General features: G+C 48.8%; 1 long non-coding RNA gene across 1 annotated transcript; it reads right to left on the bottom strand.

Annotated features, from left to right (window-relative positions):
* Positions 1-2,985: 2,985 nt before the first annotated feature.
* Positions 2,986-9,492, bottom strand: LOC142076398 (uncharacterized). Its single transcript, XR_012671185.1, has 2 exons — positions 8,897-9,492; positions 2,986-4,731 (listed from the first exon to the last, which is right to left on the bottom strand). It is a non-coding gene; the product is annotated as an uncharacterized LOC142076398 (long non-coding RNA).
* Positions 9,493-24,359: the final 14,867 nt, after the last annotated feature.

Below are 24,359 nucleotides of genomic sequence, written 5' to 3' on the forward strand. Positions count from 1 at the left end.
CTTTTCCACGTGCATCCCTCACCTGGCTGTGGTCTCCCTGTTTGTCAGCACTGTTATGTTTGCTCACCTGAAGCCCCCCTCCATTTCCTCCCCATCCTTGGATCTCGTGGTGACAATTCTGTACTCAGTGGTACCTCCAGCAGTCAACCCCCTCATCTACAGCATGAGGAACAAGGAACTCAAGAATGGCCTGATGAACCTGATTCAATCCATAGTATTTCAGCAGCAATAAGCTGCCCATCTCTCTTCACAAGGTTTCTCCAAGTGATCTCAGGCAACTTGTGTCCTTTGGGCATTGTACTGGTTATAATTGTGTTTGTTCGGAAATGTTTGCTTTCATCGTCCTTCTCAACAGGCTGAAGCCAGTCTGTCTGGCCCAAAGGCCTTCTCTCCATGAGTCTATCACTGCGCCAATGCTGGCCTCCTTTGTGGCATGTCTGTAAATAAAGGGGATTGCCTGCGTGCAGCGTGTGCAGCTTGGGCTCTTCTTTCCACAGTGGAGTGCAGAATACGCTCAGGGAATTGCAGGCTAAAAGGCCCTGCTGTTGGGCTTGGGTGCTGCATTGGCTTAGGGGGACAAGGGCATGGCTTGATGTGTGAGGGAATGAGGGCTGGGGTGAGCCTTCACTTTACTGGTGCCCAATGCCATGGAGATCCTGGACGGTCAAAAGGCATCTGCTTGAGGCTCTCTCACATATGGCAGGGCTGGTCAAAGATGCCCGACCTTCTGACAGGGGATCTGAACCCACCAGGAGAGCACAGGGCATCTCTGGGTGCCTCGGGGTGGAAAGGGAATGGAGGTTTCCAAAACATCCCCAAAAGTGGAGTCACCCAATGGAAAAGGGCTAACCTGAAGGATGCACAGCCCAATGGGGCTCTGCAATGCCAGAGAGGCAGCGGAGACACAGCAGGCACGAGGAAGGCAGCTTGAAGAGTGATTCACATCATCTTCAGTGAGGAGCCATGGGCTGGATCCAGTGACACACCTGAACACATCCTGAAAGAGCTGAAAGGCCCTGTGATTTCTCGGAGTATCACAGCCCCAGGCCATGGGAGAAACCTGTCAGGGGCAGTGATGCCAGTCTGGCCACATCTGCTTCACTCCCGCACCATCATGGCCAGGATGGAGTCAGCCCATGGTGCCAGGGCAGCTCTGCAGAGCAGCAGCACCAGCTCCGGGCCCTGTGGGCACCTCAGGGGAGGGAGCCAGCAACAACTGGCCAGGCCAGCACGGACACACTCCCCTGGGGAAAGGCTCTCTGTGGAGCAGGGCTTTCCCTGGAGAAGAGTGGAGCACCACGCATGGGTCAGAAAGAAGGCAAGAAGCAGGAGAAAGAGGTTTTTCTGTTCACCAGCTTGGGGCAGCTCCTGTGCCACTGGACCTGGGGGTGGGCGTGGCACCGGCTGTCTGGGGGCTCTTCTGGAAAGGACACAACAGCACCCCAAGAGTGACGGAACCAATTCCTTGGGCCATTGCTGGCCTTGAGCACTGGGAGTGATGGGGAGGATGAGAGCCCCTCCCCACCCCCAGGAACTTCTGTGTCCTTCCGAGAGGCTGGGGCTGTGGTGGGAGTGCCCAGAGCTCTGCAGCACCCTGCAGCAGGCACTGCTGTGGGGCAAGCCCAGGCTGAGACTCACATGGAGCCTGCTGCCAACCAGCACCCCCAGGCCCCTTTCTGCAGGGCTGCTCTCCAGCCACTCCTCTCCCAGTCTGTATTTGTGTCCGGAGCGTTACTCCGTCCCGGGTGCAGATCCCGGCAATTGGACTCGTTGAATGTCATGCCCTTCATGATGACTGCTCAATGTTCCAACCTAGCCGGATCCCTCAGCAAGGCCTCTCGTCCCTCGAGAGAGTCAACAGCACCTCCCAGTTTGGGATCATCAGCAAACTTGCTAACAACGGATTCCACTCCTGCCTCCAGGTCATTGAGAAATACATTAAACATTGATAAATGTATATAACGGCCCCAGGATGGAGCCCTGAGGAACACCACTGGTGAGCAGCTGCCAGCCAGATGCAGCCCTGTTCACTGCGACACTTTGAGCCCTGCCATCCAGCCAGTTCTTCACCCGTGAGTGCTCCGGGAACCCCCTCATGTCACGGCTGGACAACTTGCCCAGAAGGATGCTGTGAGGGACGGTATCAAAAGCCTTTCCGACATCCAGAAAAACGACATCCACCGCCTTCCCTTCATCCACGAGGCAGGTGACCTTATCATAGAAGGATATTGGATTGGTTAAACAGGACCTTCCCTTTGTGAACCCATGCTGACTGTGCCTGATGATTGCATTGTCCTTTAAATGCCTTTCCATGGCACCCACAATCCTACAATCCTAGTATATCTCAAGTTGGAAGGCACCCATAAGGATCATGGAGTCCAACTCCCTGCTCCTCACAGCACTACCGAAAACTAAACCATATGACTTTCAGAAATCTAAACAAATTGGCAAATATCAATTTTTCTACAAAAACACCCCCAGTGCTATGAAGATTCCCTCCATGGCACTGAACTATATCTGTCACTCTTCTCTAGTGGCACTCAGAAAAGAGAAACAACCTCTAAAATCTTGCTGCAGGGGAGGTCGGAATCGGATGTTGCTTATCGAAAATTTTGTAACAGCCATATCTAAAACTCTGTATTGCTTTATCTGGAATAAACACCTCTCCTCCTTCAGTAAGTTACGTCATCTCCTTCGGAGCAGGTTTCCTCTCTTTGTACCTAACGTACAACCTTGCAACTGGCATGTTGTGCATCAGAAGAGATCAGCTTTGGTACCATATTCATCTGCATATATATATACGTATTGATTGACCTAATTCTTTTTGTGCATTTACAATTACTAACAAGTATAATCTGTGGTTAAGTTGTTTTAGTATTTGTAGGAACTTGACTAACTCTTTGTACAGCTGTCAAATTGATTAATGTTTAGGCACTGCTGAACACACTTGTTGCATAACGACGCGAGACAGAGACTTCTTCAATATGAAGCAGGAATCATGTCTGTCTTTATTTGCTTGTTAGCAAAGTATTTATAATCAACTCGCGACCTTCGAGTACATTTTTGGTCTTTGTCCAAAGCACAATTACAGATAAACAGGATCTTAAAACAGAATACAAGATAAAGCCAGATTATATTATAAACAAATTACAAGCTCTGTAATTAGCAAAATGTTCCTCCAAATTACGTTCCACCTTCTTTAATGATATTCTATTCCTTATTTATTGTTTCCTACTTATCGCCAAGCTCCTTATTCTTTGTACACAACTTTTCCGAAAGTCATAACTCAGCTTAATTACTGGATTTTGCCAAACCGTAACTTTTCCATAAGTCATAGTTCAGCTTAATCACTAGACTTTGCCAAATCCTTATCTACCACGTTGTAACATCGTTCAGTCATTTTACTTAATTGCAGAAAATCCCACAACTCCCCTTTTTTGTTTTATAAAGGCTCTATTTGCTATATTCTGTAATATTCCCATAGCACACTGAATCAAACATGGGAAAATAATGAGTACAATTACGACAATTAAAATTATCATCAATACCCACTTCAAAATCATTCTCCACCACGATCCGACATTAAGGGAAACTAGCCAATTATCAAAAGGATTTCTTTCTTCCATTAACTTCCCCAATCCATCCTGGAGTTCTCTTAATTTACTCTGTATAGATTGAGATTTGTCCGTCAAATTAAAACAACACATCCCAGCAAACTCTTCACAACCATGACCATGGGCTAAAAGCAAAAAGTCAATTGCCGCCCTATTTTGCAAGGTTGCCTTTCGAATACTGTCGAATTCTGTGGCCATATCATAAAGAATTAAAGAAGTGCGATTGAATTGTTTTCCTGACCAACACATTAAGTTCCTTGCTACCTTTCCCAAATGCATTAAGGCCAAGGGAGGCAAGAATAAGGACATTGTCGTCAGAGTAGACTGTCCCCAAATTAGGACATCATCTGTACAATTCTCCAATAACGGTGTGGTAGATCGCTTTTGTCTATGACCACTCTGTCCCTGTGCTTGGTATAACATCTGCAATTGCTGCAAATGTTGTTTCTTTGGCAACAATAACGTCAATTTTCCGATCATACATGGCCCTCCAAATGACAATGGGGGAACCCCGGGCCAAGCTCTATCTCCACAGATCAAAAAATACCCAGGAGGCAAAGCGTATGCTTTGGTTCGGTTATAAGGTATATCTTGCATCGTATGATTGCAAAAACTCTCATTTAGATATTGTAATTGTTGAGGTGAAACATTGGTGGGCAGATCATTATTACTCAGGGAACTAAATTTGACACATCCATTGTTGGGAAATGTTCCAAGCAAATCTAACTCTTGAGGAGGCAACATTGCCTTCTTCAAATTCTTAATTAAGAATGCATTAACTGTAGTATTAATTGCCCAGCTCATAACATTAGACATTTGCTGTATAATTGACATATTTACAGACCCCTGGATCCAGTCAGTAAAATCTGATATATTCACATAAGCAAACCCGATCAAGCAGGTCCGGAATGAATTTCCTACTTGCTTTAATGAAAGACAGAAGTCATTCGTGTCTGTCGCTTGAGCCCATCTTATCCAAACATTGTCCTGATTCTGCATTTCAGCCAATTCCACTGGTACTGCATGAGCTCTTCCAAGGGTCAAGAAGCTTGCAAAGAGGATAAGGCAGCAACTGTAGGTCGAATCCATTTTGCAGGCAACCATTTAGGTCCAATATCTGTTAAAACACAAGCATACCCTCTTCCCCAGGTTAATAGTTCAGCAGGTCCCCGCCATTGATTAGTTCGGGCGTCATACCACAATACTGGAGGCCTGATTTGAAGTTCCTGTTTTTCCTGTTCTGGAACTAGCGTCTGTATAAACAGTAAGACCAGCTACAGGGGTAACAGATAACATTACGTCTGGCTCCAAGCAAAGTGTTGTGGAAAACAACCGGTGTTTCGGATAATGATTAGACAAAATTCCCTTAAAGTCGTAAGTAGCTAGTGCGAATTCAGTTATGGTTTGAAACATTTGTTGTATCTGCATATCTGTGTACGGTAAATAAATGACTTGAGGGTCAATCCCACTTATGTCTATGACCCTTTGACGAGTAGAATAAATTAAGTTAGATATCGCTACAATCCGTGGAATAATTGTTTGTTTTTGTGTTATAGACGGATATTTCCATTCGATAACATTCATAGGGTCCAACTGGTGTGGAAGCCATTGAAAAATTAAGGCAGCTAAATATTTTTCAGTGTTGAGTATTGCTACAAAAAGGGGTATATTTTGAACAATGCGATTCGCATATCCTCGCGTAATTTTATTAGCAATAGTTTTAAGAGCGTTCTGCTGCAATTTGTCAAGTTTTCGGGGGGCATTCGCCCCCCCTCCTCCTTTCAGCAGGTGCACCAATGGAGCAATATCCTCATTGGAAATTCCACAATAGGAGCGAAGCCATTGAATATCTCCTAATACCTTTTGAACATCTTGTAATGTAGAAATATTGAGATTAATCACAAGTTTTTGAGGCTTAACCTGTAATTGTGTAACTTTAAATCCTAAATAAGAATAAGGTGAATGTTTTTGAATTTTATCAGGCGCCACTATTAAACCAGCGGCATTTAATGCCTGATGAAGGAAATCGATAAAATTAGAATCAAGGTTTTCCGCTGCACAAAGAATATCATCCATATAATGATAAATAATACAATTCGGAAAAGTAAAACGAATGGGTTGTAAAGCGGCAGCTACGTAATACTGACAAATGGTAGGAGAGTTTTTCATTCCTTGCGGCAATACTCGCCACTGATATCGTTTATAAGGTGCTTGTTTATTTATAGTTGGCACCGAAAAGGCAAATTTTTCTTTATCTTGTTCAGCCAATGGTATCGTGAAAAAACAATCTTTTAAATCAATTACTAAAATTTCCCATTGAGCAGGAAGCATAGTTGGAGTTGGTAGACCAGGCTGCAAAGGCCCCATTGTTTCCATGACAGCATTAACAGCTCTTAAATCCTGTAAAAGTCGCCATTTTCCTGATTTCTTTTTTATAACAAAAACAGGAGTATTCCATGGACTAAATGATTCCTCTAAATGACCTAATTTCAACTGTTCCTCTACCAAGGTCTGCAAATGCGACAGTTTCTCAAGTGTTAGCGGCCACTGCTCTACCCAAACAGGAGCAGTTTGCTTCCATTTTAAAGGTATTGGGTCCGTCAACTGTCGCTGTGCAGTGACCGCTAAGTAAAAGGCGATGTCTGTAACACAACTCCCCATTGCATTAAACAGTCCCTGCCTAGCAATGCGATTTCTGTTTGCATAACATAAGGTCGGACTTTTGCAGATAGGTGGGGTTCATTTGTCTTACACATAGTCACATACTGAGTACTAAGCATTGTAGATTGTTTTCCTCCTATTCCTTGAATCATGGCACTAATTTCTTGTAGAGGCCAAGTAGTTGGCCATACCTTTTTTGGAACAATTGTAATATCAGCACCTGTATCTAATAACATCAACAATGTAAAAGTAAAACCATCATTTTGCTTAAGTTCTACTTCAATTGTAGGTCTGTTTTTCAGGATAGGTATAGAAAAATATACAGAAGGATCATTAGTTGATCCAAATCCACTTGCCCCTCTTATTCTTTCTTCCTTATTGGGCACCATTGCCTGGAATGGAATTAACTGTGCTATTTCTGTTCCTTTTTCTATCGTTATGGGTGGATACAATGCTTTAATCATAATCTTAATTGTCCCGGTATAATCTGAATCAATAAGACCTGGGAGAACAAAAATTCCCAAACGAGAAGCAGATGATCGTCCAATTATCAAAGCACTGAGCCCATATCCCAGCGGTCCCTTTTCCGTAGAATCTACCACCTGTACCATATCATTTAATAATTGAACAGTATTAGCAACCCTAATATCTACTCCGGCACTTCCGGCAGTTTTCCCCCGGAGACGGTCCAAGCATCCATTGAACTGGGTACCCAAGCATAGGGAATCCGCTGGTTTTTCTTGGAGGTATTTAGTGTCATAGCGCCCCTCTGGCTGGCGCTCATTATCATGTTTCCCGACTGCAAAAGCTGCCCCTGTTTAGTAAATCGCGCACGGCATTCCTCTACAACATGTCCTTGTCGCTGACACCGCGTACAATATTTGCTTCCTGAATTATTTTGAGATTTCTTGGGACAAGTCTTTTTAAAATGTCCTTTTTGTCCACATAAAAAACAAATTCCCAAGCGTTGCCGAGTATTTCTAGGTTGTAAAACAGGTTGAAGGGCAGCGGCCAAAGCTTTAGCTTGTGCCTGGGCATATACTACAGCCCTATCTTGTTCTGCTACTAGATCTGCCCTAGCACAGGCTTCCATCATTTGTACTAGCCCAGCCGTTTTTGGTAACGTTGAAAGTATTCGTTTACACACATCATTAGCATTTTGTACAGCCAGATCAAGCATTACAGCTGACTTTGCTTCGGTCGATAAGTTTGGTGATTTCTCTATTGCAGTTCTTAACCTATCCAAAAATGTAGAAAAAGATTCCGATGGCAGTTGCAGTATTTTAACATAAGGTGGGGATGCGGTCGCAGAAACCTGTAGTGCTTTTAATGTGACGGCAGCAAGAGATTGAGATTGCTGTAATATTCGTCGATCTAACCGAGCTTGTGCCCTAGGATGCACAAAAGCTCCTTGTCCCATCAACATATCGATTGTCGCAAATTTCAATGGGTCCCCATCTTGCAAGTCCAAATTTTTCATTACTGCAAGTTCACAACGTTTTCTCCAATCATCTTTAAAAACTAATTTTTGCATGGGTGACAAAATTAACGATACCAACGTTTCTATATCAAAAGGGGTGAGAATATTTTGCGAAAATACCACATCAATCAAGTTTCTTACATATGTATTATCCAAACCATATTGCATTATTGCTTTTTGCAGTCGATCTAATAACTGCCAATCGAACTGCTGCCATTCTCGCACCTCCGCTCCTGCAGCGTTATGATGAAGGTGCACAGGAAAAGCCTTTAATGGACCTAAGAATTCGCCTTCAATAGCTGCATCCCGTATTATTCCATGCCATTTCTGACCAGCGTCCACAGTCTGCGTTTTTTCGTCTTGCATACTTGTACTCTTAAAACCTGTTACTGATTGTCGTTGCAGTTGTTGATATAGATTCTGTAACAGTCCTGATTGTTGTCTCATCACCTCCTGCAGCCTCGTACCCAACTGCCCGAGAGCAATTTTTTGCCTATCACCTTCTAACTGTAATGCAGAAGCTTGCCTTTTTAATTCCTCCTCCTCACGCTTTATCTGCCGGAGTTCCTCTAACGGCGAATTTTCTTGCTCCATTATTTCATCTTCACTGATTGGAGGTGCAGTAAGGGCTGCAGACTCCATACCCGCCTCTGCACCAGTTTCTTCAGGGGAAAAATAATCAGGCGGCAATGGGATTTCAAAAATAGACTTAGCATCTCTTACATTTGCTGGCAGAACCACAGGATCAGGTGAAGAAATAGAAGCCTGCTCACTCTTTTTGGCTTTTTCTCGGAATGAATATCCTAATGCTCGTTCTGCAGCCTCCATAATTTCAGACTCAACGCGAGTCTTTTTCATCAACTGATTTATTAAATACCATACATGACTAAGGGTTACTGCTTCCTTATTTCCAACTTGCACGGATTCCCATAGATCCTTTCCTAAAGCCTGCCAGCAGTCTTCCTTAAAAACCTCATCCATCGTTGTTAAAATGTTCCTTCTCTGTCCCCATTGCAACAAGTCCAAAGCTCCCTTTTCCTTCAGAGCTATTTCATGCTTCTCTGCCAGAGATAACAATATAGCTAAAACAGCTTTCACTTCTACTGATACAGTAGATCCCATTATGAAGCAAGCCGCTCACCTGGTACCAGTCAGTTTCCAGCGGCGCCCGTCGTTATCCCAGCCGTCTTATGACTAAGGCTGACTCAAAATATTCATAGTACAGTTTTCATTCTCCAACGTCGAATCACGTCGGGGTCACCAATTGTTGCATAACGACGCGAGACAGAGACTTCTTCAATATGAAGCAGGAATCATGTCTGTCTTTATTTGCTTGTTAGCAAAGTATTTATAATCAACTCGCGACCTTCGAGTACATTTTTGGTCTTTGTCCAAAGCACAATTACAGATAAACAGGATCTTAAAACAGAATACAAGATAAAGCCAGATTATATTATAAACAAATTACAAGCTCTGTAATTAGCAAAATGTTCCTCCAAATTACGTTCCACCTTCTTTAATGATATTCTATTCCTTATTTATTGTTTCCTACTTATCGCCAAGCTCCTTATTCTTTGTACACAACTTTTCCGAAAGTCATAACTCAGCTTAATTACTGGATTTTGCCAAACCGTAACTTTTCCATAAGTCATAATTCAGCTTAATCACTAGACTTTGCCAAATCCTTATCTACCACGTTGTAACATCGTTCAGTCATTTTACTTAATTGCAGAAAATCCCACACACACTTGCTGCTAAACACCCTTAACCCTTAGTCATAAACCGTTGCCCAGGTCCGAGACTAAGGGTAGATCGTAGGCCACACCTAGACTCCTCTCTGAGAAGGAGTTTAGAGAGCAAGGGGGTCTACTCTGAACCTCGTGATTCAACGGAAGGGCCTCCTTATTCCTTTTGTAACTGTCCATAAACCGTTGTCCAAGTCTGAGACTAAGATTGGGTCCAGTTTGATCTTCTCTGAACCTCGTGACTCAACGGGAGGGTCCCCCTGACCCTTTTATCCTCAGTCTCTGTACAAATCACTCCAAGACAATTCTGAAACGATTTTTCCCTGTGTATACTTAATCCATGTAATGAGAGTGAACATTGCCATCGCATTCTGTGAAGTCACATTTCTATAAATTTCTATTAAAATCACCCTTTGCCAATACCTTTGCCAGTGATTCTTTACGCGGCCTTAAAACCACTCATTCGTGACAAATACATCATAAACTGAAACATTCCATACTCCTTTCATGTCTTTGAACCATTTTTCTGTACAGTTTTATGCTTATTTTTAAAAGCCATTCATTGCACTGATGCTGCTAAAATTCCTGCAGAACAGCTGGTTCTTGCCTTGGAACTCTCCCTTCTCCTCTCTACGTACAGTAGCAGAGAAGTCTTGAGGGCATGCATTCACTTCCCAAAATTTTTTAAATAATCAATTGTCATGGTTTAACCCCAGCCAGCAACTGAGTCCCACACAGCCGTCACTCACTTTTCCTCACACCAGACTTCTCCACTGAGGTCTGCAGCTGGGTGTTACAGCTCCTTTGCCCCAGCTCCCCCCTGCTTTCCTTAGAGAACTGGGCTGCCCACAGGCACAGAAAGGTTTCTCTTCATTGCCGACAAACAAAAGTTAAACATGACACAATTTAATAAACTTTAAACCTCTCTCCCCTGCTGTATGCTACGTCCAAGCAGATCTAACGTGATCCACCTTTCACAAGGGATTTCCGTTCAAGAACAGTTTTAGACAGAGACATAAGAAAGGGCAGGCATAAACACAATTCAGGTGTTGACTAAAGAGTTAATTAGACTCCTGAAAGATGGGGCAAGTTTCTAACTCCCTGAAGCTCAAAGCAGACACCAGACAGTTGAGAGGCATCTGAATGACCAAAGAGCAGGTGGAGGAGGAAACCTGAGAGCAAAGCAAAGGGCATACATCCAGACAGTCTGCTGACAAGATGTCCTTAGACATGGCCATTGAATCAGGAGAGGTGGAAACACCTGAATGACGGGGGAGATGAAATAATAGACAGAGCAGTGGTACTACAAGAACAGGGGAAGATCAATATTTCTTCTCCTGCCCTGAGAACACTTCCAGGAAATTCCTGTTGTGTCATGGTGGGAAAACGTTGCCATTTCTTAAAAGTACTCCAATGATTTGGCTGATGAAAATGTGCTTGTATTTTTTTTTAAATGTTAAAAAGAAATTGTGGACCTTTCCAGGCAGACACCAGTTGTCTGACCATAAACAGGCAGTGCCACTTCCAGGGGCCCCAGTGTAGCTGAGTGCTGGCCTGGGATTGGCATCTATCACAGAGAACCTGTGGGAGACCAGAGCACCTTCAAGCTGCAGGTGGAGGCTGGGCAAGGGTTCTCAGGGCATCTACACTGGCACCAGGTGTCTGTGTCCCCGTAGCTGAAGACATTTGTGTCCTACATCCATTCCCACTTCTGGAAAACACTTTGCTTTTCAAAAAAAAGGAAATCCCCCCAAAGACTGGAAGAAAGCTGAAAAATGTGTTGACACCTTTCTTTGCTTTGGATCTTTAGCTTCACTTCTTCTTACTTTCATTTTCATTGACATTAACGGACATGTGACAGGCCTACAGGCATTAAACCAAGGTCATGTGGTGTCTTGCACACAGCCCCATGCCCCCCAAAACCTTCCCTGCCCAAGACTCCTCAGTCTTGGCACAGAGTGAGTCACACTGAGGTGTCGACCTCTCTGCACTGGTTCACATGTTGGTTTAGAAGGTCGCTTACAGCACAGGAGGATTCATGCCCCATTGACACCTGCTCTGCTGCAGTGAGAAACAGGGCCCAACTTCACAGGGTCATAAGAGAACGGAGGTTGAAGGGACCTCAGGAAGTCTGCAGGCCAACCTGTCAGAAACAGGGTCAGACCACGTTGTTCAAGGCTTGATTGAGTGAGATAGAAAACCCCCAAGGACAGAGACTGCACAACCTCTCGGGGTGACCTGTTCCAGCACTTGGCTGAGCTCATGGTGAAAACAGTTTGCCTTATCTCCTGGCTGAACCTCTCCTCTTTCACCTTCCTCCCACTGTCTTTTGTCCTCCCACCATGCACCATGGTGAAGAGTCTGGCTCTGTATTCTCCATATCCTCCTCGTAGGTACTGGCAGGCTGGGATGAGGTCCCCCTCAGCCTTCCCTTCTCGAGACTGCACAAGCCCAGCTCCCTCAGCCTCTCCTCACCAGCAAAGGGCTCCAGTCCCCAGCTGTCCTGAGGGCCCTTTGTTAACCCCACTCCAGCTTGCCAATATCTTTCCTGAATTGGGGATCTGAAGTCTTGATGGAGTATTCCAGAGAATCCCTTCCCTCAACCTTCTGGTCATGCTCTGGTCGTCCAGCCCAGGATGCTGGTGGCCTCCCTTGCAGCCAGGGCACACGGCTGCCTCCTCTCCAGCTCCCTGCCCACAAAGACCTTTCCCAGAGGGCTGCTCACGGCCTGGCAGCCCCCAGCCTGTGCCATTGCCTGGGTGAGTCCCCTGCAGAGGCACAAACTGCCATTTGTTCTCCTGGGATTCCATGAGGTTCCTGCCAATATGTGCTCTCCTCCTCCTTGAACCTCTTCACTGAGCACAGAGGCCTGGGAGACCTTTTCAGTAGAGACTCAGGCAAAGGCGGCCTTGAGTCCCTCAGCCCCATTGGTGTCTGCTGTTTATTAGGTCACCGTCCTCGTTCAGCAGCAGCCCTGCATTGCCCTTGTTCAGCCTCGGTCTCTAACACAGCAGTTGAAGCTCTTCTCTTTGCTCTTGACTTTTCTTGCAGCCACCAACTCCAGGTGGTCACCCCCCGGCAGCTGCTTCACTGCCCCTGGCAGTGCCCTGTCCTGTGCCGGCCCAGCCCCGCTGTCCCACTCATGGTCCCACGGTCCCAATGTGCAGGCACAGCATGGGAAAGGGTGTATTGAGGGTGAGGAACAGTTTCTCTCGCATGATGCCCATGACACCCCTTTGTGCCCTGTCCCCCTGCTGTTCCTCCTACTTGAGACAGCCTCTCCCAGGTCCTGGAACCTACCCAGGCCTATGCGCATCCCATGGCGGGTTTCGCAGACATCCCTGCTCCGGGGCCTGGCAGGCTCTGGAGGAGGAGAGAGGTCGAGCAGGGCTGGCCATTCCCCCAGGGCAGGCACTGAGCCCAGCAGGAGGAGGGAAATGGCCGTGCAGCAAAACTCACCCATAAACCTGTGGAGAGCGGCCAGGGTTGGAAGAGGCCGAATAGGGAGGCCACCAGTGAAAGCTCGCTCCAGGCCCATTCCCTAACACATCGTCCCATGCCCTCCTCCCCTCAGCCCATGGAGAACCCAAGCACAGCAGCACGGCCTCATGGGGCCAATTTCTTCAGCCTGTTCCTGACCTCAGCTTTGGAAGAAGAGCCCAACCTCCAGACACCGGCACTGAGGAAACTCCCTTTTATTAAAGAGATGTGACATGGGAGGCCAGCTGTACCTTTGGGCCAGACACATGTGCAAAGACCTCTGGGTCAGTCAGACTGGCTTCGTGCCTGTGGAGAAGTGGAGTGCATGCAGACATTCCTGGAGAAACAGAATTATCACAGGTAAATGCCCAAAGCACAGGAGGTTCCCCAGCTACATTGGAAATCACTTGCAAAGAGACGCGGGCAGATTACTGCTGCTGAGAGACCACGGATTGAATCAGCCTTTTCAGTGCGTCCTTGAGCTCCTGGTTCCTCATGCTGTAGATGAGGGGGTTCACTGCTGGAGGAACCACTGAGTACAGAACTGTCACCATGAGATCCAGGGATGGGGAGGACATGGAGGGAGGCTTCAGGTAGGCAAACATGGCAGTGCTGATAAAGAGGGAGACCACGGCCAGGTGAGGGAGGCACGTGGAAAAGGCTTTGTGCCGCCCCTGCTCAGAGGGGATCCACGGCACAGCCCTGAAGATCTGCACATAGGAAAGCACGATGAACACAAAACACACAAAACCTAAAGAAAGACTAACCACAAGAAGCCAAACTTCTCTGAGGTAGGAGTGTGAGCAGGAGAGCTTGAGGATCTGGGGGATTTCACAGAAGAACTGGTCCACATCATTGCCCTTGCAGAGGGGTAGTGAAAATGTATTGGCAGTGTGGAGGATAGAATTGAGAAACCCACTGCCCCAGGCAGCTGCTGCCATGTGGACACAAGCTCTGCTGCCCAGGAGGGTGCCGTAGTGCAGGGGTTGGCAGATGGCAACATAGCGGTCATAGGCCATGACAGTCAGAACACAATACTCTGCTACTACCAAGAAGGCAAACAGAAAGAGCTGGGCAGCACATCCCGAGTAAGAGATGTCCCTGGTGTCCCAGAGGGAATTGGCCATGGATTTGGGGACAGTGGTGGAGATGCAGCCCAGGTCAAGGACAGAGAGGTTGAGGAGGAAGAAGTACATGGGGGTGTGGAGGCAGTGGTCACAGGCTATGATGGTGATGATGAGGCCGTTGCCCAGCAGGGCAGCCAGGTAGATGCCCAGGAAGAGCCAGAAGTGCAAGAGATGCAGCTCCCGCGTGTCTGCGAAGGCCAGGAGGAGGAACTGGGTGATGGAGCTGGTGTTGGACATCTGCTGCCTCTGGGCATGGGGTCCTGTTCTTAAAGGAAGAGTCAATGAAGAGTTAGGGGAGATTTCTCTGAGCAAAATCAGAGCCTTTCTCTTAGACCTTCACCCTGCTACACTCCCCCCATCCCCCTTTCCTTTTCCAGGAGACCTTCCTTCAGCTCCATGGCTGCAGCTCTGTGCTGGCCGAGCGTGCCGTGAGGAGCAGGGCCTCTGCCCGCTGGCTGCTGAGGAGTCAGCCCTGCTCTGCAGCAGTGGGTTCATGGGAACGGTGGGGGCAGGGTCAGTCCTGGTGTTCGACTTTGTCAGATGAAACCGCTCCTAACGCAGAAGGGCTTCTCAGCCTCTGCACCCCCAGTGCTGAGGAACGGGGACAGCAGAAGGCAGTTTGAGAGGTGTGGGGTTTTAAAGCTCCCCCATCTCACCTGGGGAGTTTTCTTGGATGTCAGAAACCCTCAGCATTTCTGCTGCCCTCAGGGAGAACGAGTCCTGCCAGGCAAGAGGATTGCCTGTGGCTTAGTGCAGAGGGAGGGCAGCTGGTCTGTCCCTCCGACTTGTTCCGGGCTGCTGTGGACTTGTTCTTCATGAGATGGAGGGTGATCACCCTCTTGTGTTACCCTGAAAAACAAGCAGGCACTACTGAGCCCAGAGGGATCCAGTGCAGACCGCTAAATGTCTCACCCTTTCTCAAGGTCTCAGCACCCCACCCCTAGCCCAGGACACTCACGCCTCATTGCACCAACCCAACAGCATTTCCTCCATTGTAGCACCTCTGCGCTTCTCCATGGGGCTTTCAGATAACAAAAGGGTGCTAGGGGACAGGCTCGCATTCTGGAGGGCAACTCACAGCTGGGAAGGAAACCTCAAGGAGGCAGCCAAGTGTCCTAACGAGATCATCTGATTAAGGGAAACCCAGCTTATTCTCCAGCCCCACAGACTGCATTGCCCTCAGCCCCACAGGTGAGAGGAAAGCTGGGACCCTTGTTCCCATGGGCACACCTGCATGAAAGGACCCCCAAGATCAGCCTGTGACTCTGCAGCTGAAACTCCACCTCCCCAGAGAGCCTGGCAGCCAGAAGGAAACAACAACAACAGGAACAGAGACAAGTGGAGAAAGAAGCAAATGCCCAGCGAGGGTCTGGCTGAGAGGGGCCAGGCCAGAGGCAGCCGGGCGCTCAGGACAGCGTTCCCCTGAGCCAGCTCTGCAGCCACCTCCCAGGCACCACCATTGCCGGGCAGCTGCTCTCAGCCCCTGTGCTCTGCAGAGGAAAATGGACACGTGGCTGGAGAGCTGCCCCTCGGCTCTGCTGGAGCTCTGCCTGCAGAGGAGGTGGTTCACGCCTTGGACCCCACAGCCCTGAGGGCAGAGGCTTGGCTGGGTGGGAGAGGAGGCACGGGGGCTTGCTCAGAGGAAGGGGTCTGGTTGGAGGGGTGAGACAGGGTTTTCTGAATTCTCCCTCCCACCACATTTCTGGTTTTCGTTTCCTCTCATTCCCTGATCATCTCCTTGCTGCCTGGAGATTTTCCTCCTGGTGGCTGTTTCCCTGTGCCAGGTCTTTCCCTGTCAGCGCTCACAGAGCCCATCCCAACCTCTGTGCACTCACCTTAGCCCTACAGAAACCTGCCTGTTTGCAGGGCACTGGCTGGGCGCATGTTCCTCTTTGCAGGCAGAAAAAAGGACAGGTCAGACTAAGCCTGATGGCTCCAGCAGAGGTAATGCTGGTGCTGTGCGTAGGCAGAGGAGAGGCTGAAAACACGTTAGGAGGCTCCTGGAAGACCTACTGATCACTCACAGTTACCGTTCAGGAGTGTCAGTGACTTGTCAAAATTGAGACCTCCTTTATCATTCATCCCCTCCCATCCCCCAAGAGTAGGAAATTGAAAAGACAGACTCAGGATAAGTTCCTTATCTTTAGAGTAATCCTTGTGTTGACCTTCTCCTTGAAAGCTCCTCTTGGAAATATTCTGGGAGTGAGCTGAAGCTCTGAGCAGCCCTGACCCACACAGCACCCTCTCAACAGCAGAAGGACCCTGCCTCGCTCTCTCTGCCTCGCTCCCTCCCCTCGCTGCCTGCAGGCAGTGCCCTCAGCCCTGCTGCGCTTTGCAGAGGAGCTGCTCCTGGGCAGAGCTGTCTCTCTGCAGCACTGCCCACTTGCCAGGAGCTCCCTCCTTCCAGGAGCCCAGCCCAGCTCAGCAGCAGAGGACCAGCCCAAGGCAGCACTTGCTCTGCCCCTTGCGGCTCCCTCGAGGGGTCCCTGGGGCTCCAGGGGAACCTGCTGGGAAACAGCCTGAAGTCATCCCTGATCTTCCCTCCCTCAGCTGCGCAGAGACACTTCTTTCCACCAAGGTCATTTCCCTTCCCAGAGTCACATGTAGGTCCTCTAATCACTTCTCCTTGTCTCAGCATTAGAGAGGACACCCAAACAGTGACAGGGAGGCATTTCCTTTACCCCTGCTGAGGGAAGGGGTCCAGCAGAGTCAATCGAGGCATCTCATTCTGGGTGCGCAGTCCCAGGGCTGGAAGGGGTCTCAGATCACTCCCCTGGAGACCACAAAGCCACAGGAGGAGGGGTTCCTCTTGCCTCAGTTCAGGTGGGCACAAAATGGGCACCTGCATGGGAGCTCCTTCTCTCAGCTGCCATGGCAATCATGGGGGTGGCTACCAGGAGGGAGCTGCTCAGCCACCAACACCTGGCGACCTTTGGGGTTCAGGAGGGGGTCCAAGCTATGTGAGGTGACTGCAAGCTCTAAGGGAGCAGTTCCTAGAGACAGGGCAGCATCTGGGGGCATCTTCTTGGAGACCGATGGGAAGTTAAATTGGCCAGGTGGAATGACGGCAGATGTCCATATGTAGGACAACTGAACCTGTAGCTATTCCCCATGTACGGGGCAGCCTATAGAGGTATTCAGCTGGCCAAATGGAGTCATGCAGCACAGGGAGAGCTCTCTTTCTCTTCACCATCAACTGTATTTCCTACACGTCCTGCGAGTATCATGGCAGTTTTGTCGAGTGCGTCCCCTGCACTCCAATTGTCTAAGCTACTTCAGGGCAGCTGAATCTTCATTTAATATCCACCTACAGGCCTGCAGTGCTACGTGAGATGCCAGGGCTCTGCAGCTGACGTGGACAGCACAGGTCCTACACAGGACCCCTGTCCCCATTCAAACCAGCTGTGTGACAGGCATCACGCACGGCATCTCAGACAGATTCGGTGCTGTTGGGCCAATGACTGAACCGCACCACTGCGCTGACCTAAGGCTGTGCCCTTCTCTTTCCAGTAGATGCAGGGCAGCACATGAATACGAAGCGCATCACACCAGGGTCTCCACTCATGGGCATTCCCTCTCAAACTCTGCTGGTTCTTCTCTCCCCCATCGTTTAACCACCCCTCGATGTCACAGTCACGGGTCAGGCCAATGATTTTCACTGTGCCAGTACCACAGGATGTCCACTCCCAAGGACACTCTCAATATCACCTCTTCCTTCCTGAGATCAGCTTCACCTCCACCGCAGGCGCTCAGGGCTGCAGAGACACCACAGAGAGCAAAGCCCTCTCCTGCTTGGACTGCACAGCCCAGCTCTGTTTCTCTCTGGCCTTGGGGACAGCAGGGTTTGTCTTCCTTGTGGGCACCTCATCCCTTCTTCACATTGCCACCTGCCATCCACTGCAGCATGGCTGTGCTCTGAGGCAAAGCCTTTGCACACACAAGGTCTTGGGTGCTTGGTAGCAGGTTTTCCTGTTGCAAGTCTGCTCTCAACCCCAATGTTAGTGGTTAATGAGGACGCATAAATCTGTATGTTGGATGTAAAGATGGTTTATGCATGTGGCATAAGTTTTAAGTGTTGGTAAGAGGGGATGTCAGGAATGAGAAATACATAAAAAAGGATTTTCGGAAGATATGTAAACGTATCAAATTATGTGGGACCTGAGCATGACACAGATGGTATGGAATACGAGGTAGAGATTGTCCTGGGTCTGGCTGGGGAGGAGTTAACTTTCCTCCTAGCAGCCCATCGGGTGCCGTGCTCTGCAGTGGTTGCTCGAAGGGTGTTGACAACGCACCCCTGTTTTGGCTGTTACTGAGCAGTACTCGCACAGCACGAAGGCTGTCTCTCCAACCCCACCACCCGCAAAGGCCAGGAGGCTGGCGGTAGGCAAGAGGTCGGGAGGGGACATAACCAAGAGAGCTGACCCAAACTGATCAAAAGGATATTCCATACCATATGACGTCAGGATCAGCAATAACAGACGAGAGAAAGGGAGGGGTGAGGGGCATTCTTAATAATGGCACTTTTCTTCCGAAGCAACCGCTAGGCACACTGAGGCCATGCTTCCCAGCAATTGGCTGGACATCTGCCTGACAATGGGAAGGAGGGAATAAATCTCTTCTTCCTTTGCTTCCATGGGTGACCTTTGCTTTTCTCATTCAACTGCCTCTGCCTCAAGCCACAAGCTTGTCCATCTTATTTTCTCCCCCGTCTTGCTGAGGAGAGGGAGGGAGAGAGCGACTGCTTGGAGGTTTAGCTGCATGCAGGTCTACCCATCACTCCACCTTAGACTTCCGTACATACACGTAGATCTTGGGTTCGCTTTCCTGATGCTGCAATAGTGTATGCTGATGTTTGTAGTCTTGCCCTATGTTTGAGGGGTATGCGATGATGGATGGGCCATCAGTGACCTCTACCAGCTGTTGTGTGGATGACTTTAGGTAGAGAAAATGCCCGAAAGCAGTGGCTTGGAGAATCACACTGCTGCACCTGGATTTCTTCTTCTGGGATTTGCTGTCCACACTAACCTGCAGAGCTTGCGCTTCACAGGCTTCCTGATCATCTGCTGCATGGTCCTCATAGGGAATGGCTTCATCGTGCTTACCACTGTGGTGGAGTCAACCCTCCACAGCACCGTGTACTTCTTCCTGAGGACTTTCTCCTTCCCAAAGATCTGCTCTACATTAATCACACTGCCAAAAACGCTGGTGGGCTTCCTGAAGGAATCCAGCTGGATCTGCTTCCATGGATGTGCTGCCCAGCTGTATTTCCTGGTTTTGCTGGGAGGCACCAAAAGCCTTCTCCTGGCTTCCGTGGCCTACAACCATTATGTAGCCACCTGTGACCTCCTGCACTATAGCCTCATCATGAAAGGGGGGTTCTGCGTCACATGGTAGTGGAGTCACAGGTGGCTGTCATACCAGTCTAAGTAGGGCAGACCTATCAGGTATTCACTTTGCCCTTCTAAGCATTCCATGTCCTTCATCACGTCTTCTGTGACACCCCCTCTGTTGGAACTGGTCTCTGCAGACACATCCTGGAACCAAGTGACGCTGCACACCATCATCCTGGTATTCGCAGTCCTTCCCTTTTCCTTTATCGCTATTTCTTACACTACAATTATCAGGGCAATTCTGAAAATGCCTTCAGTTTGGAGCAGGCACAAAGCCTTTTCCAACTTGCTCCTAACACCTTGGGGTGGTGACTCTCTTCTTTGGCCTGGTCACTGTTGCCTACCTTAAACTCCAGTCAAGGGCCTTTGCAGACACTGAGAAATCATAGAATCATAGAATGGTTTGGGTTGGAAGGGACCTTTAAAGGTCATCTAGTCCAACGCCCTCCCTGACAAGGGCAGGGACATCTTTCACTAGATCAGGTTGCTCAACACCCCATCCAGCCTGACTTTGAACGCTTCCATCTACAACTTCTCTGGGCAACCTGTTCCAGTGTCTCGCCAGCCTCACCATACAGCATTTCTTCCATATGTCGGATCAAAACCTACCCTCTCTCAGTTTAAAACCATTACCCCTTGTCCTGTCACTACAGACCGTGGTCAAAAGTCTCTCTCCGTCTTTCTCATAAGCCCTCTTTATATATACCTAGGGTTGACTGGACACACTGGAGAGGATCGGAAACAACCTCCAAAAGACTGGGTGCCTCGAAAAATTCCCTAGGCATGCTAAAGGCGATGTGCACTCAAATGCTCTAGGATGTCTTTAATCGACTGCTGCTTGTTCTTTGTGGCTTAAGCTTTGATAGAGAGTTATTGTTGGCCTGGCTTGCATTTCTGTCCCTTGAATTTCCTTTAAGTCTTGGAGCTTGTGTGTATGACACAGCCTTTGAAGGGGGAAACACATAAACATGGGCAGACAGGAATGAAGAGGACTTCTTGGGTCATCCAGATAGGTGGCTGTTATGGTCCTTATCGTCTGTGGTCAGTGCTAGTAAATGCCTCCTAGAGTCAATATCCTCAGGACTTGGTCATGGCCGGGGGGAGGCAAACAGTCTGCTCTGTTTCACACATGCCCGATGTAGGCATTTGGATCTGACCAAGTCCCCCACACTTCCATAAACATAAAGAATTGCCATTTCTACAACATGAATCAGCCTGTTCTCAGAAAGACAATTTAACACCCTAATGGAAAAACCTTTCTTTCCCAGACAGGTCCAAGATATGTGGGTGTGGGTTCAAGGGGGAGCCTCGCAGGATGACCTTGCCTACTGAGGATGGGGGTTTCTGCCTCTGGGTGTCTGAGACTCCTGATGGGATGCAAGAAAGAGCATTTGGGCATTGTGCAAGACTTCCTGTGGAACGTCTAGGAAAGAACCAAAGGCAACAAGAGGAAGAGCTCATGGTGATTTGGGGAGGAACAAGCATGAGAGAACGGAGGGAAAAGGGATAAGAGAGGCTGATCATGTGTAAACAGGTGATTGGTCAGTACACTTGTCTGGCCATGCCCAGCAACTGATTGCCCCAGACTGTTGCGTCTTCTTATTAAACTCCAATTTCCCACAGCTTTCTGGGCTGAGGAGAATCTCTGGTTTTGTGTACGGATGGAGGCCCAATTGCCAGCCACCGGAGCGGCAACCACAAGTCATACAAGTTCATGTTCTTCAGGGCCCCAGAAACTGGAGAGATTGGAGAGTGTGCATATAATGTTGGTGTGTATGTCATTGGGTGTAACCACTAGCGAACATCAAACCGGAGCAGTCAGTGAGTGGAAGCAGCAGCCTGGGTGCCCCGTATTTAGAGACCCTAAGTCTGGGCTGGACACTGGAGAGCCCAGAGGATCTGCAAGTTGGCTACTGGAGTGAGAAGGTGGCCCAAACCACCTCCCGGGGCAACGGTGGGGTCTTGGGGGTCTGGTCTCAGCCATAGGTCTGGACTTGGAGGGGAAGTTGTCCTTTATGTGAGAGCAGCAGGAATGCGTGGAGCTCTTCCTGGGGACAAACAATGAGTCAGCTGAGAGCTGAAGGGTCAGCATGAGAGGGCAGAAGAAGATGGGCAATGCTGTGGTGGGTGGATGTCTGCTATGGACCACCTGCTATGGAAGAGGAAGTAAATGAGGTTTTCTTCAAACAACTGGAAGAAGCCTCATGTTTGCAGGCCCTGGTCCACATGGGGGACTTGAACTATCCCAACTGCCGCTGCTGAAGAGACAACATAGGGAGGTGCGAGCCATCCAGGAGGGTTTTGGACCTCATTGACACCATCTTCCTGACTAGGGTGACAGAGGAGGCAATGAGGTGAGGTGCCCTGCGGGACTTCATACTTTCAAAATGGAAGAACTGGTCAGGGATGTAAAAGGCAGGAGTGAGAAGGTAGAGTTTAGGATCCTGAGAGAAGGGAACAAGGCAGAGAGCCTTGACGTTGAAGGATCTCCTTTTCAACCTCCCAAGTGGAGAGAGCTGAGGGCTCTGGCAAGGCTGAAAGCCCCCACCATAGCCGAGGTCTTTGTCTCCTGGGCTATGGCTGTTCTCTCTGCACCTGAGGACTCTAAGGAGACACCTTCTCCTTAGAGCACAAGAGCTTCATGGCCTCCTCATCCCCACCCAGGAGCCCTGGCAGCTGTCCTGCACTTGGCATCGCACATCCCCACAACACGCTGGCCCTCGGAAGAGCCGTGAGCAAGGTGTGAGGGACATCATCTCCCTTCCCAAAGAATGGCGGACAGGGCTTGGCCCTCTGGCTTAATGTAACACATCCAGGTTTACTGAGCAGTTTTCTGCACGAACCAGTGCCCAGGGTTGCTTTGTCAGTAATGTCTCTCAGTGGGACCCATCAAGGCTCCAAGCAACTTTGGAGTTTGCAGCTGACTTTGACTTCTTGAGAGGTTTCGTCAGCCTCTTCTCAGTGCCTGAGTTTCATGGACTCAACTCCAAACCCACCAGAGGGGTCATTAAAATGCCTTGGGCTGGGCCTCTGCTGCTGAGCTGGGCCGGGCTCCTGGGACGGAGGGAGTTCGTGGCGAGCGGGCAGCGCTGCAGAGAGACAGCTCTGCCCAGGAGCAGCTCCTCTGCGAAGCGCAGTAGATGTGACATACCACGGGTTACTCAGCATCAGAGCCACCTTTACATTGCGGTTGGACTCAATGATCTTAAAGGGCTTTTCCAACCTAAATGATTCTATCATTCTATGATTCTATGATTGCCTTTGCCTACCTGTCGTCACTGCCTCTAGTTTTCTGCTCTAACGAGCCCCTCGGGAGGCTTTGTTAGTAACGGCCCCCAGTGGGACCCATTAACACTCCCTGAAACTGTAGGGCTTGCTTCTGGCACTGACTTCTTCAGTGGTTTCTTCAGGCTCCGCTCAGTGTCTTAGTTCATGGTCTCAGCATCGAATACACCATGGGACTCGTTAAAATGGAAAAAGACATGCCTCTTCCCATTAGTTTTTGCAAGTCTTCAAGACTTACACAGCTAATTGGAGAGGTGTCCAGAGAGTACGTGAAGGGGAAGATTTCAAAGCTTTCAATGAGCACTTAATAAAGGTGGATTTTTGATTTTTAAGAGTTTGGGGCTTTTTAAAAATTCACAGCAGAAGTGATAGCAGCATTCTCCAATCAATACTGATGCGGGGTTGTGTGTGTGTGTCTCCAAATAAAGTCAAGGTGGGTAGGAAGAGCTTCTCCTTGAGGTCAGGCATGGACAACCTCCCTGCTCACCTCCCCACCCCTGCCCTTTCTCTCATGGGCCACCTGGGACTTGCATTACTTCTCCTTCCATCAGACTTCTCCAGTGAAGTCTGCAGCTGGAGGTTACAGCTCCTTTGCACCAACTCCCACCTGCTTTCCTTAGAGACCTGGTTGCGCACAGGCCCAGCTGCCTTTCTCTTTGTTTCAAAGCAACAGAAGGAAAACCTAGCAAAGTTGAGCAAACAATAACCCCCACCCTCCTCAACTGTCTGCTGAGTCCAAGCTGCCTCCAGTGAGGTTCACCATCCTCAGGGGATGGCCTCACTAGAAAGGTCTGAGAGAGAGAGATCGGAAAGAATAGCTGTAAGCACAAGGCAGGGGTTGGCTGAAGAGGTAATTAGACTGCAGAAAGACAAGGGCAGGCCTCTAACTCCCTGAAGCTCAAAGCAGCACCTGGGGAGTTGAGAGGGATCTGAGTGAACAAGGAGTAAGGGGAGGGGAAAACTGGAGAGCGGAGGACAGGGTACAGGTACAGACAGGCTGCTGGGAAGGTGCCTTTAGGCTTGGGCAGGCAGAATACTCTAGACTGGATGAGACCAGACTAGTTCAGCTGGAAAGGACCTACAGTCATCATCTACTGCATCTGCAAAGGTGAGGGAGGTTAAAGACACAGTATCACGAACAGAGTCTTGGCAATGATAGCACAGAGGAAGGTACATCCTTCACCTCCTGCAGCGCCTACGCCTCCTGGAAATTCCCATTTTGTCCTGGTCATTTTAAACGTTGTCATTTTATTACAAGTTTTCCGTCATCTCAGCTGATGAAAAGGTGCTCATGTGTTTTTTAAAAGTGTCAAGCAGTTCCTTCCCTTTCCAGGCAGAGCTCAGCTGTCTGGCCATGGGCGTCGAGGGTCGCTTGTAGAGGCCCCGCTGTAGCTGAGGTGTTTCCCTGCGACTGGCCACTGTCACACAGGACAGGAGGTCTCCTGCAGGAGACCAGATCCCTCAGGAGCTGAGTAAAGGTTTCTGAGTAAACACGATTATAACCAGTACAATGACCAAATGACACAAGTTGCTTGAGATCACTTGGAGAAACCTTGTGAAGAGAGATGGGCAGC

This window comes from Calonectris borealis, unplaced genomic scaffold (genome assembly GCF_964195595.1).
Source record: "Calonectris borealis unplaced genomic scaffold, bCalBor7.hap1.2 HAP1_SCAFFOLD_49, whole genome shotgun sequence".
Lineage (NCBI taxonomy): Eukaryota > Metazoa > Chordata > Aves > Procellariiformes > Procellariidae > Calonectris > Calonectris borealis.